Genomic DNA, 13,246 nt, shown 5'->3' on the forward strand with positions numbered 1-13,246 from the left:
TCTCTCTCACACACACACACACACATACACACATACCATTTCACCAGGCTTCCCTTCCTACTCTGTGAAGGCCTACTTCTCAAAATGTGTCTGACGTTTGTTTGTTGGTTCATTCAATAAGTGTTTATTGAGTACTGACTATGTGCTGGGCATTTTTCTGGGTACCAGAGATTCACTAAGTAAATACCAGGAACAAGAAGGCTAGGTTCTGGTGGGAAGAGACAGGCAATTGATGCAATAAGTAACTAAACTTTATTGTGTGCTATGTGAGTTGATCTGCAATAGAGGAAAATCAGGAAATGTGTGGGGAGTGTGGAGAGGAGGCTAAAATAGGGGATTTAGAGAAATCCTCACCTAGAAGGTAGCATTTGAGTAAAGAACAGAAGGAGGTCATAGGGTGAGCTGTAGATATCTGTGGGAACATTCCACTGAGTAGACTGTGCTCGGCCCTGAGGTCTGAGCATTGCTGGAATGTTCTAGAAGCAGTGAGGAGGCCATATGACTGGAGGACAGTGAGCAGCCACAGGAGCAGCAGGAGATGAGGCTAGAGAGAGCTGGGGATAGAGAGGGAGGCAGGCCACCAGGGCCTTATGGGATATTGCTTGTGCACCGAGCTGGCTGGGAAGCCATTCCTGCAGAGTTTTGGGCAGAAAAGTGATGTGATTGGTCTTAAATGTTAATGGAATTACTGGGTAGGAGACTAGTCAGATAACCTAGCAGGGGTCTGATGGTGGTTTGGACTAGGCTGTCACAGTGGAGATGGTGAGATGTGGAGTGATTCTGAAGCTTTTGGTGGGAGTGTCAACAGGAAGAACTGCTGTGGGGTGTAAGAGAAAGAATGAAGCAAGGACGACTCTAAGGTGGTGGATTTGAGTGACACATGGAAGAAAAGAAAGGCAGCTAAGCCAGCGACAGGTTGGAGGCTGGATCCCCTCCCCAATGCTGCTGGAGTCAGCTGAGCCCCTCCCAGAGGCTGGGCTGCCCCAGGACCCTGAGGCAGAGCAGGCTCTGCACCCTGTAGACTCCTCCAGGTACATTGAAGTTTGACTGTCTCCCAGCCCCACCTCTTTTTCTCAAGGAAGAGCCGCCAGTGGGAGGGGGCAGCTGTTGTCGCCCCTGCCCCATCTGTCTTCCTGACCCCATGTCTAGGACAGGATGCTTCTGAGTGATTCATCTGGTCTCTCACTCTCCTCCTCCACGCGCCCACCCCCGGATTGTATTCACTACCCTCCTCACGTTCCTCTCCCTCTCCACTCAGACGAGAGCAGAGCAAGTCTGCTTCCCAGCCAAGTGACAGAACGCCCATAAACAAAGTGGCCAGCGAACCTTAGGGTAAACCTGGGACCAGGGAACTTCCACCCAAGTCTAGGCCCACTGAAGTATAAAAAAGAGAAACCATCGGGGAGGCTCTCTTTCCACCAGGACCACTCCTGGAAATGTCAGGGACTTGACTCTGACTGGGAAGTGACAGAGTGGCAGAGTATTGTCACATCTGGAGGAAGCCACACCAAAATGGAAAGTGGGAGGTCAAAATGTCCAGGGCAGAGATGATGGGTGAGGAAAAGGTGGGGTGCATGGTGGGCACCAGCAAAAGAACTGAAAGTCACTTTGGAGAAAAGGAGGGAATTCTGATGAAAGTTTCTGGTGCGGACCCGGGAGGTCTTGTCTAGAGTGGATGGGTGGATGGATAAAGGAGGAAGGTTCCTCCTCATGTGGTGGACAGGAGTGCTGTCACAGGCTGCCCCAGACTGTCCCAGCTCTCTGTGTCTGTTATTTCAGGAATGATTACTGTCTTTGTTTACAGGGCAAGGTGGCAGACAACTGATTTACCAGACAGAAGTTTAGATGCCTTTGGTCGGCATTAGAAGGATTCTGCTTCTTGAGCTCATGTGGGCTGGCTGATAACCAGGGAGTGCAGGAAGCCCTCAAGGGGGAGACTCCAGTACTGTCCGTCAGCTCAGGTGCTGGACAGTCACAGCATGGTAGAGGGGGAAGAACCCTGGGCCAAGAATCTGTAGCCCTGGGAGCCAGATCTGGTTCTGCTACTAACTCACTGCATGATACGCCTCAAGACTCTTCCTGTCTATCTGGGGAGTGGGGTGTTGGGCCAGGTGGTCTCCTGTGTTGCTTCCCGCTTTGTGGGAACTCCGCTTTGTAGTTCTGAGATTTAAAACTGCACCTGAACAACCTAAGGCAAGCCAATTTCCAGGTCCATGATAGATCATGAAAGCCCTTTCCTCTTTCCTAGTGAGTTCCATGTTGTTTCAATTCTTTGATGTTTAGATACTCTGTGGTAGGAAGTTATAATAACGGTGACTTTGGTTTCTGTTACAACGATTCTGGTATCCGGGCAAGAACGGTGGGCTTATGGATTACCTATGACATAGAGTTAATATAAGTAGAGTGCTGACTGGCTGGCAGTAAGCCAGTGTAAGCATTAACCATCATTATTATTATCATTACTATTATGGGCTGGGTCACATAGACTTTTCCCTCCTGCCCAGGAAGGGTGGGTTCCTCTGCTTCATTTTCACGGGGCTTCCAGGCCAAGCTAAGAACCCCATTGAACACTGGGTTGGAGCCTTAGTCCTTGTGGACCACACAAGAGGATCTTTCTCTCTTTAGCTCCATCTCAGAATACAAAACCTACCTGGTTGCTGGGGCGGAGTGGGAGGGCTCAGGATAAGGTGTGTCAGACGGCGGCTGTGAGAGCAAAGTTCTGTAATGTTCGTGAAGGTGCTCGCTGTCAGACTCCAGGAAAACGTAGGAGGCTATGAACAATGCTTCAGCTTCCTCTTAGATGAGCAATAGACGGAGCTCATTTTAGAGTCATGGCTATGGAGTCATTGTGGTTTAGAGCATTTCAGAGCTGGGGGTCAGCTGGTTGTCCTGTACACCACACTCCCTAACTAATGGAGGGAAGAAATCCACAGAGAAGTGCAGGTGGTTTGTTCCCAGTGTGACAGTTGCTGGAGGAGGCTGCCTGGGCAGAGCATCAGCACTGTTGGTCCTCCGGGCAGCTGACCTGCTGTTGTCAGCAGGAGTGACTCTGTAGCCAGGCCTTCTGTGCTCGATCTGATGGAGAAAACCAAACAGCCTCCTTTACAAACTGAACGTGTTACTTGAGGTGACTGTGTGACAATCTTTGCGACACACTTCTCAGTTCTATAATGTCCCGCAGATCCCTTTGCATCTTCTTCACTGGACAGAGCCACTTTCAATTTCTGACAACACGCCACTAGAGGGAGCCAACATCACCCAGTTTCCCCAAAGCCCCTCAGAGCCTGCCTACCCTGGGGTTTGTCATGGCACCTCTGGGTTGGAAGGACCAACCAAAGGTGCTGTGGAAATCTGTTCTGGGCTGACAGTCTGTACTGCCCTTCCTCTAGGCCTATTGGTTGCTCTCCCTGGCAGAGAGGAGCAGCCAGCCATGCTGTTGTGGATGTCTAGAGATAACGTGGACAATGAGCTGCCCCTAGAAATGTTATTCCTGTGCAGATGTTACAGGCTCTCTGATCCCTGGCTTGTGAAAGCAGGTGGGAAATCGCAAGAGCCTTTGTGGAGTAGACCCTGTGGGGTGTCCCCAATCTCCTGGAAGGGGCAATAGAGCAGCCAGAAACAGAAGGGCACTGCCTTGGAAACTCCACACAGAGAACTGACGTCCTGGGGACTTTGGCCCAGTTTGCGCTCTGTGGAAGGGAATTATCTATAGGGACCAGGAGATGACACAGCAAAGCGATCAGGTGTCTTTTAGAAAAATGATTTTCCAGTTCAAATACCAGTTGGTCACAGAGATTTTCTGGACTCCTACCAGGCTAAGAATCAGGTGGAATGATTTAGAACTGTTACCTGGTAAGTGGACCTGGAATCAGTTGAAAATACCTGGAGACAGACTGAAAGGTGACCCTGTGCACAACTTTGTCCCCACCAGTGCAAGTCTACTCTGGGACTCAGTTTCCCCCTTGTCAAGCAGGGAGTGATTCAAGATCCTTCCTGTGATAGTGATATGTTCAGTTTGTTCTTCTGTATTATGGCCCTTTGGTCACTAATTTTCTGGAAATTGGAATCTATTAAACAAACATGCCTCCCTCCCTACATAAATATCTTTTAAAAATAAAATTACATTGGCTTCTTGGAACCAGTCAACTGATCCTGAGCCTTGCCTTGCTTAACAGTGTTGAAAGCAATCAATGCATTTCATAGCATTAAACTGGAAAGGTCTGAAAACAGGGCCAAAGTTTAGGCTTTCTGATTCAACCTGCCTGCTCTCTAGTTTCTTTGGGGGCCTCTGGTTTCTTCAGTGGGCTGGTACCAAGCGATGGGGGTTCTTTGAAGTTGCCTCACAGGCTGGGTTCTCACTTTTAATTTCCAAGATTTTCCTCCCAAAGATGCCTGAATGACCCAGACTCCACTTAATGACAAGGGTGGGAGGGATCTAGAGACAAACCTGGAAGGTCTTTGGGCTCCTGGAAGGTCATTAATGCATTATTGCTTATTATTGATTGGAATAAGGAAGAAGTGTCTTTCACAGTATTTCTGTGCAGCTCTTTAATAATAACATGAGGTTTCCGGAGATTAATAGGAACAAAATACCATGGATGCTTGGTCTAGACAAGTTCTTCCCATTCTTCGTTGTGGATCAGAATCCTCAAGAGAACTATTAAGACGCAGATTCCTGGGCTCCAACCCCAAGAGGTAACAATTGCGTAGGGATGAGAAGGGGCCCAAGAATGAAAATTCTATCAACCTCCCAGGCAGGGCTGGCACTGTAGGTCAGGGGAATACACAGGTTGTCATCTACGGCACAGTATAGGGCAGTGGCCTCTCAAATAATAAACTGGAATTTGTATTTTCATTTTGAGCTTATAGGCAGCAGTCAATGCAATAGATGAGAGTATAGTTAAGTCTCCAAAGAAACAGAGAAGAGTGTGGTTGCAACTGAACTAGTGGCTAATTACCACGACAATGGGAAACATCCCAGATCAGCGCCATAAGCTTCTGGCCGCTAGGGGGAGCCAGGGCCATTTCTTTCCAGGCGGAAGGGTACGAGAAGAGGAAAAGTACTGGGGCGCCTGTGAGCAAAGCCTGCGAGAAAATACTGCAACGCTGCGTGCCCGGACCCAGCTCACCGCCGCAATCTGGTGCGGAGACACCATCCAGAGCCACATCCAGGCTTGGCGGGGAGGGGGCTTGTTTATTTCCCAAGTCATCTGGTTTCAAAGTGCTGCACATTAGTCTCATTATGCAATACATGACGGGTGGCATGAGAAGAGAGACCATCGCTATGCCCACCTTGCGGATGGAGTAAGTGAAGGAGGGGGAGAAAGGAGGTTGCGCAGGAAGACAGTGGGGAGGGCCGGGCCGGCTGGACCAGAATGTTTCCTGCCCAGGTGTGTTGTGGAAGGGTAAAGCCCCGGGTCTCTTGTCAACCCCGCGAGTCATGCTGCTGATCATCATGTTCTCCCCGGGGGTGGGGGTGGGGAAGGTCCAGGAATTCTTTTGGAAGCAGAGGACCCATCGTGTAATGCTGACCTCGAGGCTAAGAAGACAAAATACCAAGAGGGCATTTTACCTGCTCCGAACTTGAAAAGATGTGCAGTCTATGGGCCATCTCATGTCCCCACTGTACACCCTGTGAGCTGATCACTTAGGGGGACAGGCGTGCTCTGAGCACCACAGTGGATAGAGAAGCTGATGCAGTGCCCGCTGACCAGGAGCTCGCCTCCTAATGTTCTGTGACAGCCCTCTTGCTCACACATGAGGCCCTATCTTCCCCAGAGTATGCATGGGCTTTGGAAATAACTTCAACCTTTCCCAGATTATTTGAAAGGGATTTGCATTTCATTCATTGAGAATCCCCTTCCCCCTTTCTTGGCATGTGTCTAGTAGTTTTAGAGAGAAGATATGAATGAGTCCAGGTAACACATATGGGATCCTTGGTGAGCTAGATGTGAATTTTGAATGCTAATTCACTTGAAGAAAACATTTCCACAACATGTGTGTGTGTGTGTGTGTGTGTGTGTATGTATGCGTGCGAGTGCGCTCGCCTCTGTGAACATGGGGTGAATGACCTCGGTGGCAAATAATGGCAGCAAAACACTAGCTGTGAAAATTTAGTTTGGAGACTTGGTGCACACAGAACACTCATGTCTCTCCCAGGGAGCTGCCCTTTGACCCCTAGTGCATTCTCTACTTAGAGTATTAGCATTCTCTTGGCCCTGTGACCAATGCAAGCAAAGCCCTTGCTGGGAGCCCCTTGACACCTCAACAGAGGGACAGAGTTTTCTGCTCCAGCTGCAGCCTGGTGTTTCTCCCATTCACTGTTAGCTTTCACCTGAGCAAGTGAGCAGGCTGCTTCTTTTATGATTGTAAATGAGAAGTGTGTGTGTGTGTGTGTGTGTGTGCATGCGCGTATTTGTATCTATAAATGTATATAAGCATGTATGTATGTGTAGGTGTGCCGTATGTATGTGAGCAAGTGTGTGAGTATGTATGTATGTGCATCTGTATATGCGTGTGCATGTGTGTGTATAAATGTATTTTTGCCTGTATGCATTGTATGTGTGTATGTGTCTGTGCTTGGAATCTCTCAGGTGCCATCCCAAACATTCCTAGAGCTTTTTTAATAAACAAAACCAGGTCTTCATGCTGTTCTTATCTCCCAGACAGCCCACCTCACTGTTGGCCGCGGAAAGGATCTTATACAAAAGACCATGGGGTGCCCCTTCCTGTATTCTCCCCTCCCCTGCACTCCAGCCCTGGCTGTAAATTCAGACTAGCCGAGAGTCCAGTTCTCAGAGGCCTCTTTGCCCTGCTGAGTGCAGAAGCAGCAGCTCTTGGGTGCACAGTGTCTCCCTTGCCCCTTGGCAGTCCACTGCTGTCTGGATGGCAGGTACTTCTAGCATCAGATCTGGGCTGCCCTAAAGCTCCCCCTGCAAGCACATGTTTAGGGACCCTGCAGGAGGCCCACCCTTCCCTGGCAGCCCTGCACCCCATCGCCACCCCGAGGGCCCCTCCATCCTCTCCATCACAGACCCAGGCATCTGCTGCTCTCTGCTGTTGTTACATGCTGCCTGGCTGCATCATGGACCCGGAAGGATCCAATGACCAAAATCCAGGGAATAGAGAGAAGTACTTGCCGCAGATTGCAATTGTGATCCCTCCCTTGTCCTTGAAGGACCCCCCTCCCCACCCTCCCGCTCAGCCTTCTCTAAGCTGTAACTGACCCGGAACATCAGAGATAGGAAAGTCACTGCTCCAGTTGAATTTTGCTGCAGTTTCTTTTTTTCTCCCCTAGATGCTGAGAGCTATTTTTAGCCAGGGACATTTTTTTTTTTTTTTGCAGGGGATCCACAGTCTATTTTTAAAGCCCTTACGGAGGCCAAATCATCCAGCGCTGTTCATAGGGACTTTGAAGAGAGTTAAGTGGGAGAGGCTGGGGCACGGAGGGTGGGCCTGCCTGCAGATCACAGGGTGGTCAGGAAAGGCCTAAGCCAAGGGGAGAGGATAGATGCCCAGGTGGGGGCAGGCAGGAGCTCTGGCATGCTGGGAGCACAGGAAGAACCCACCATGCCCCTCCCTCAAATCACCGGAGGCTTTGGGTTCAGAGCAGCCTGGCTGTCACCCAGAACCTGCAATGACATTGCCTTTGCATAAGGCCATTGGTTTAATTTGCCACACTTTCTTTTCTTTGCCCTGAATTTCTGCACTCAGATCTCTTCCCCATCTCCTCTGTTCATGGCATGATTGCACAGAAGCACACTGGGTTGTGGACAGTATCGGACAATATGTTGGTCATGAAGCTGACCCTAAGTGGGCCCAGGTGGCCAGGGCTGGATGAGGTCTGTGTATGGCTGGAAGAAGGTCTCAGGCTCCAGAAAAGCTGGAGAAGAGGGAAAATGAGGACTCAAGGAAATCAAAAGGAAGTCCCCTCAGAGGGACTTGAGCAGAGACAGTCCTGAGTGGGGACACTGTCATCCCCAGAGCCTCCCCTTGCCCTTTCTTCTCCCACTCCCATACCTGGCTTTTAACTAGTTACTCAAACACCTATGGGATTTGGGGGTCAAAGTTTACAAGACCTTCATGGAGCAAGTGGGAAGGGGCCTGGGTAGAAAATTCCAGAGTTGTGGAACCGAAGTCCTGTTTTATCTCTGCCTGCCATGTTATGAACAGACAGAGGGCTCCTCCTGGCAGGAAGTCTGGCAGCACCCAAACAAGTTAGACTCCTGTGCCCCTTGTTTCTCTCTCTATAGAACCTAGTTCCTGGGGCCATGGCCTGGTTCTGCCCTGATAATGACTGGGGTTGTTGGTGTGCTGTCCCTCCAGTTCCTCTGCTGAGCTCCAGTGACCAGCGAGGAAGAGCTGAGGGAGGGAGTCTTGAACACCAGCCACGAGCAGACCATCACACCCTTCAGACCAGTGCAGCTCGGGGTGCTACTGTGTGTCACCAGTGGTGTTGGCAGGACCCTGGGCAAGGCCACCCTCCTTGGGTAGGAGTTGACGTGGCAACCGGCACTTGGCACTGTGGACAGGCCAAGATAGTGGGGAAGACCTCTGTGCACTCCTAGAAGCACTAACAGCCCCACTCTCGTGCCCCCTACAATGGTCTGCACAGACCACAGCGATCTGCCATTCACACCTTACCTTCTTTTCCTGTTTCCTTCAGTTTCCCAGGACTCCCCCGTTTCTGAGCTCCCACTTCTAGAACACTCTGACCCAACTATCATACTAAGTAAAATAAGCCAGTCCCCCCAAATCAAAGGTCAAAGGTTTTCTCTGGTGTGCGGAAATTAACCCACAATAAAGGTGGGGGGGGGAAGGGCAGAGAATAGAAGTTCATTGGATTAGACAAAGGGGAATAAAGGGAAGGCGGGGGTGGGGAAAGGAAGGACAGGGGAATGAATCTGACATACACAGTGAATCTCACCATCACGAACATCCACAAGAAATTAATTAAAAACAAAACTATGGGTAAATGGCAGAAAGATCAATAGCAGGAAGGGAGTGGGGAGAGGGGAGGGGAAGGAGAGGTGCTGGGGTCTGAATTAGAACAAGATATACTCCATGCTTTTGTAATTATGTCAGAAAGGATTCCACTGTCAGGTATAACTGAAAAAGAACCAATGGGGGGAGGGGACAATATGCGGTGCAACAAGCATGTCAGGGGGACTCTGTATGTTTATGATGAAGGAAATGGAAGTCTAGTCTCGACACGTCGAGTCCCAGGTGGGTCTGAAGTTGCTCCACAGGTGAGTGGCGAGTTGGAACCAGAAACCAACCTCCTGACTGCAAAGGCCCACTCCTGGCCAGGTGGGCTAACCAGGGCCAGCTTCAAGGAGGGGGATCTGAGCCCGGGTCTGAGGGAGGAAAGGAACATGTGCCAGCAGGGCTGGGGCCAGGCTCGGGGCTGGAGCTCCCTCAAGGGCCCAGTCAGTTTGGAGGGAGGGGCCACTTTAGGCCTGCTCCAGGGGGCTCTCCTGGCTTGGCCTGGCCCCACCACCTTCTCCCTCCTCCACCACTGGGTATGCGTGTTGTGGGGAGTATGTGGAGATGGTGAGGATGGTGGAGATGGACAAACAGGGACAGGATGGACCTGGGGGACCTGGCAAGCGGGAGTACCAAGGATGCTGGGGAGGTGGGAAAGCCCCATTGTCAAGCTAGGACGGGTCCAAGGCCGAGTCCAACACGAGGCAAGTGTTGGCCCCTTGGCTTCTGAGGCCCAGAGTGCCTGCGGGAGGGTGGCAAACAGATTCTGATCCCTCTATGCAGTAGGTTGTGAATGTGGCCACCCCATCCTGACCCCTGGAAATGTGAGTACGACTTAATGTGGAAAGAGTCTATGCAGATGTCATTTGGTTAATAATCCTAAGATGCAATTGTCCTGCATCATCTGGTGACAAATATCCACATCAGAGTCATACAGAGGGAACACAAGAGGAGAAAGCCATGTGGAGCTGGGGACAGATTGGGGCCACAAGCTACGGACACCTGGGCCACCAGAGCTGGCAGCAGCAAGGGAGTATTCTTCCCATGAGCCTCTGCAGGGAGCATCCCCAGCTGATGCCGTGATTTTGGACTTCGGGTCTCCAGAGACATGAGAGAATAAATTTATGATGTTTGGAGCCCCCCCAGTCTGATGTTTCCATGGACCCTAGGCAATGAGCACCGTTGGAGTACTCTTCTCCCAGCTCCCCCATTGGCTGGCATCTCCTCCTCGGGACCCAACACAGGTCCTCATTGCCTGGAAGACTCTCCCCTATTGAGGTTTTCTTCCCCATGTTCCCCAGACCTCTGAACTCAGGCTTGTCCTTGCCTGAGTCAACTCAGATGCACACGCCCCTTTGTTCCCCTGAAACCTGAGCCTTGAGGACAATGACCTTTTTTGGTTAGGACCTTACTTCCCATATCTTCATGGGGTCCAGTAGTGGGTGGGTCCTCAGTGGCAGGTGCACGGGTCAGAGAACACCCAAATGATCAGGAGTGCAGGAGCACATTGAATCAGAGGTCCGAAAGGCGAGGGATCCCTGTTCTGGAGAAGTGGCGCTTGAGGCAGGTCTAGAAAGATGAAAGTGAGAAGGCAAGTATTCTATCGGGAGGTCAGCATGAGCAGAGCACAGCAGTGAGGCTCGGCATTGTCACCTGGGTGGGTGCTGGCAGCGGGTAGTAAGAAGTCCAGCAAGACCAGCCAGATGCTGCATAAATGCTATTAAGTACTTGCACCTAGGATGTGCTTCCAAAGAATCAGATGGAAGCCTTTATTGTGGGCTGCTGAATCCCTGTGGCCACCCTAAGGGAGAATTATTAGCATTATTCTCACTTGTAGAGAGAACAAAGCACAGAGGAAGAAAGTCTATTGCCCACCGTCTGGTCTCTCAATTAATAAGGTGGTGATGGGGTGGGCGGGGGGGGGGGGGTAGTGTTATTACTGGAATTCAAACCTGAACAATTTGGTCCAGGGTAGGCTCAGGGCTGTTCATGCTCTTCTTTTTACCTTGGGACAATGCTGGTAGGGTGGTGACATAGCTAGCACAGACCTCTAACCATATGGTGGGTGCTTCCCCAAGTCCTTTGGATGTGCTAATCCAGGTACCCTAGAAGCAGGTTCAATTGTAGGTGAAAAAATGGAGACCCAGAGAACTCTGGGGTGGGGGCACTCAGGCCCTCTGCCACTGTTAGCCAGTGATGGGGCAGGATTTAATGTTGGCATGCTGTGGAAGTCAGCCCAGTCCTCTGTCTCCAGGACTGGGTACCAACCTGGGCACTCATCAGGTCTCATGTAGAGTCAAGCTATGTTCTAGAGAAGCCTCTGTTCCACCCAAAGTCTTCCCACATCGTTCTGAGTGTTGCCAGAGTACCTCATGGACCCCCCAAATTCACCCTGGCAGCTAGTGCTCAGTTGATTATCATTTTCCTCTCGTGCCTCTGGTGCAACATCACAAGGCTCTTGGTCCTGCTTCAGCTGCTGGTGAACGTCTTTCTCCTCCTTGCTTTAAAACGTTCCACTGGCACCCCCAGAGGGAAAGCAGACCTCGCTGGCTCTTCCCCACCTCTCGGTTCCACTCCTTCTCACACTCCCCACCATGTAGGAGTGGGTGTGGGTCCAGGGGCAGGCCACCCAAGCGATGCAGCAGGAAGGGACGTGACGTCCCTCCTCCTGACTCTTGCGGCTCCAGGTGCTCCTAGCTGGAAAGTGGGTCCAGTCTGCAGTCCATGATTCCCAGTAGGTGTCAGTGCCTCATGCAGGGCCTCTGCTCTGTTAGGGTCTCCCCTCTTACATTCCCCTTCAGATATGTGCAGATGAGTCTGGCTTTGTGGTGAACCCAGTCTGGAACTTCAAACTGATGCTTCGAGATGAGTCATGCTGGGGAGGGAGCTGGCAAGCTGGGGAGTTTGACTGCCATGCACCAGGCCGTAGGGGCTCCCTGGAGCTGCCATAGGAGTGCATTAGAATGTGGAGAACATTTTCTCATATTCATAACACATTTGCCTCTCCTGGGTCATTCCCTCCCCGTTTTAAACCTCTGGGGTGATCCACCCCATCTCTGGGGCACTTCTGCTGCCCTGGCAAGGTTTGGGGAGAGATGGCCCTGGCCATTTGGGCTTCCATTTTGGAAAAAATGTGTAGCTTCTAGAAGGAGATGTCTTCAGCAAAGAATGTGGACTGAGCTAACACCTAGCTGTGCAAGGTGGAAGAGCTCTGGATGGAGCCTCATTTGTAGAACATTCCTTCTGCCTTTGTATGTTTCCAAAGTAATGTTCTTACTTGGCTATTAGTTTATTTATCTGCTCATAGTGTGGGACTTTGATAAGGGATTTGGAAAGTCAGGACTGTTCGTGGGCTCCAGGAGATTTCAAAGCCTGTCCTCAGCAGCATTGGGGGATGAAGACGGATGGCACTGACTTATTTCCAGAAGCTTTCTTGGTCTGAAGAGATTTCCAGGAAACCAAAACACAAAGCAATGCATGAGCAAAGACTTCCCTATGCTTCTGGGAATCACAATTGTGACGATGACTTGAGGCTGGGAATAATAATGACAGTGATGATGATGATAAGATCAGCTCATATTTACTGAATGCTAGCTCTGTACCCCATACTGTGCAGAGCCCTTGACATACAATAACTTATTTCATCCTCCCAACAACCCCGTAAGGTAGGCATTACTTGTGTTTCCATTTTCAGATAAGAAAGCAGAGGCTCAGAGAGGTTAAATAACTCTCTTGAGGCCACATAGCAGGTGAGCGGTGGAACTGAGTTCACATGCACGAAGTGTGTCTCCAGAGCCCCACCCCTGAAGCAATACCTCCTACCATATTTTTCATTTCTGGTTGCCCTTCAGACATTCCCGGTCTTTATTCCAGAAAATGGGCTTGAAAACCAGTCTCCATCTGTGACTGGGTGAGAGGTATAGGAAGGATTAGAAGCAGAGGAAACTAGAGAGGTAGATGGGGTAATGCATGAAGGAGACTAGCATTTGTCTGTATCTTGGCAGCAACAGGGGGGCCATCAAACGTTCTTGAGCTGGGAAATACCAAGAGAAAGTTTATACTTTAGGAACAACTGCAGGGTTTAAGATTTGGATGGGAAGATTCCATCCGTATTCCTCCATGTCGTATCCCCGGGAAGGCTCTCTCTTCCACCCACCTGGGACCCTGAGCCGGTCTGTGAGCTCAAAGGCCGTGGAGAGTCCCTCCGTCTACATGGAGGAAGCTGAGGCTTGTACAGAGGTACCAAGCTGTTTTGGCTTCC

This window comes from Marmota monax, unplaced genomic scaffold (assembly GCF_021218885.2).
Source record: "Marmota monax isolate L192 unplaced genomic scaffold, Marmota_monax_Labrador192_F-V1.1 WCK01_AAM20220418_F8-fsc00186, whole genome shotgun sequence".
NCBI lineage: Eukaryota > Metazoa > Chordata > Mammalia > Rodentia > Sciuridae > Marmota > Marmota monax.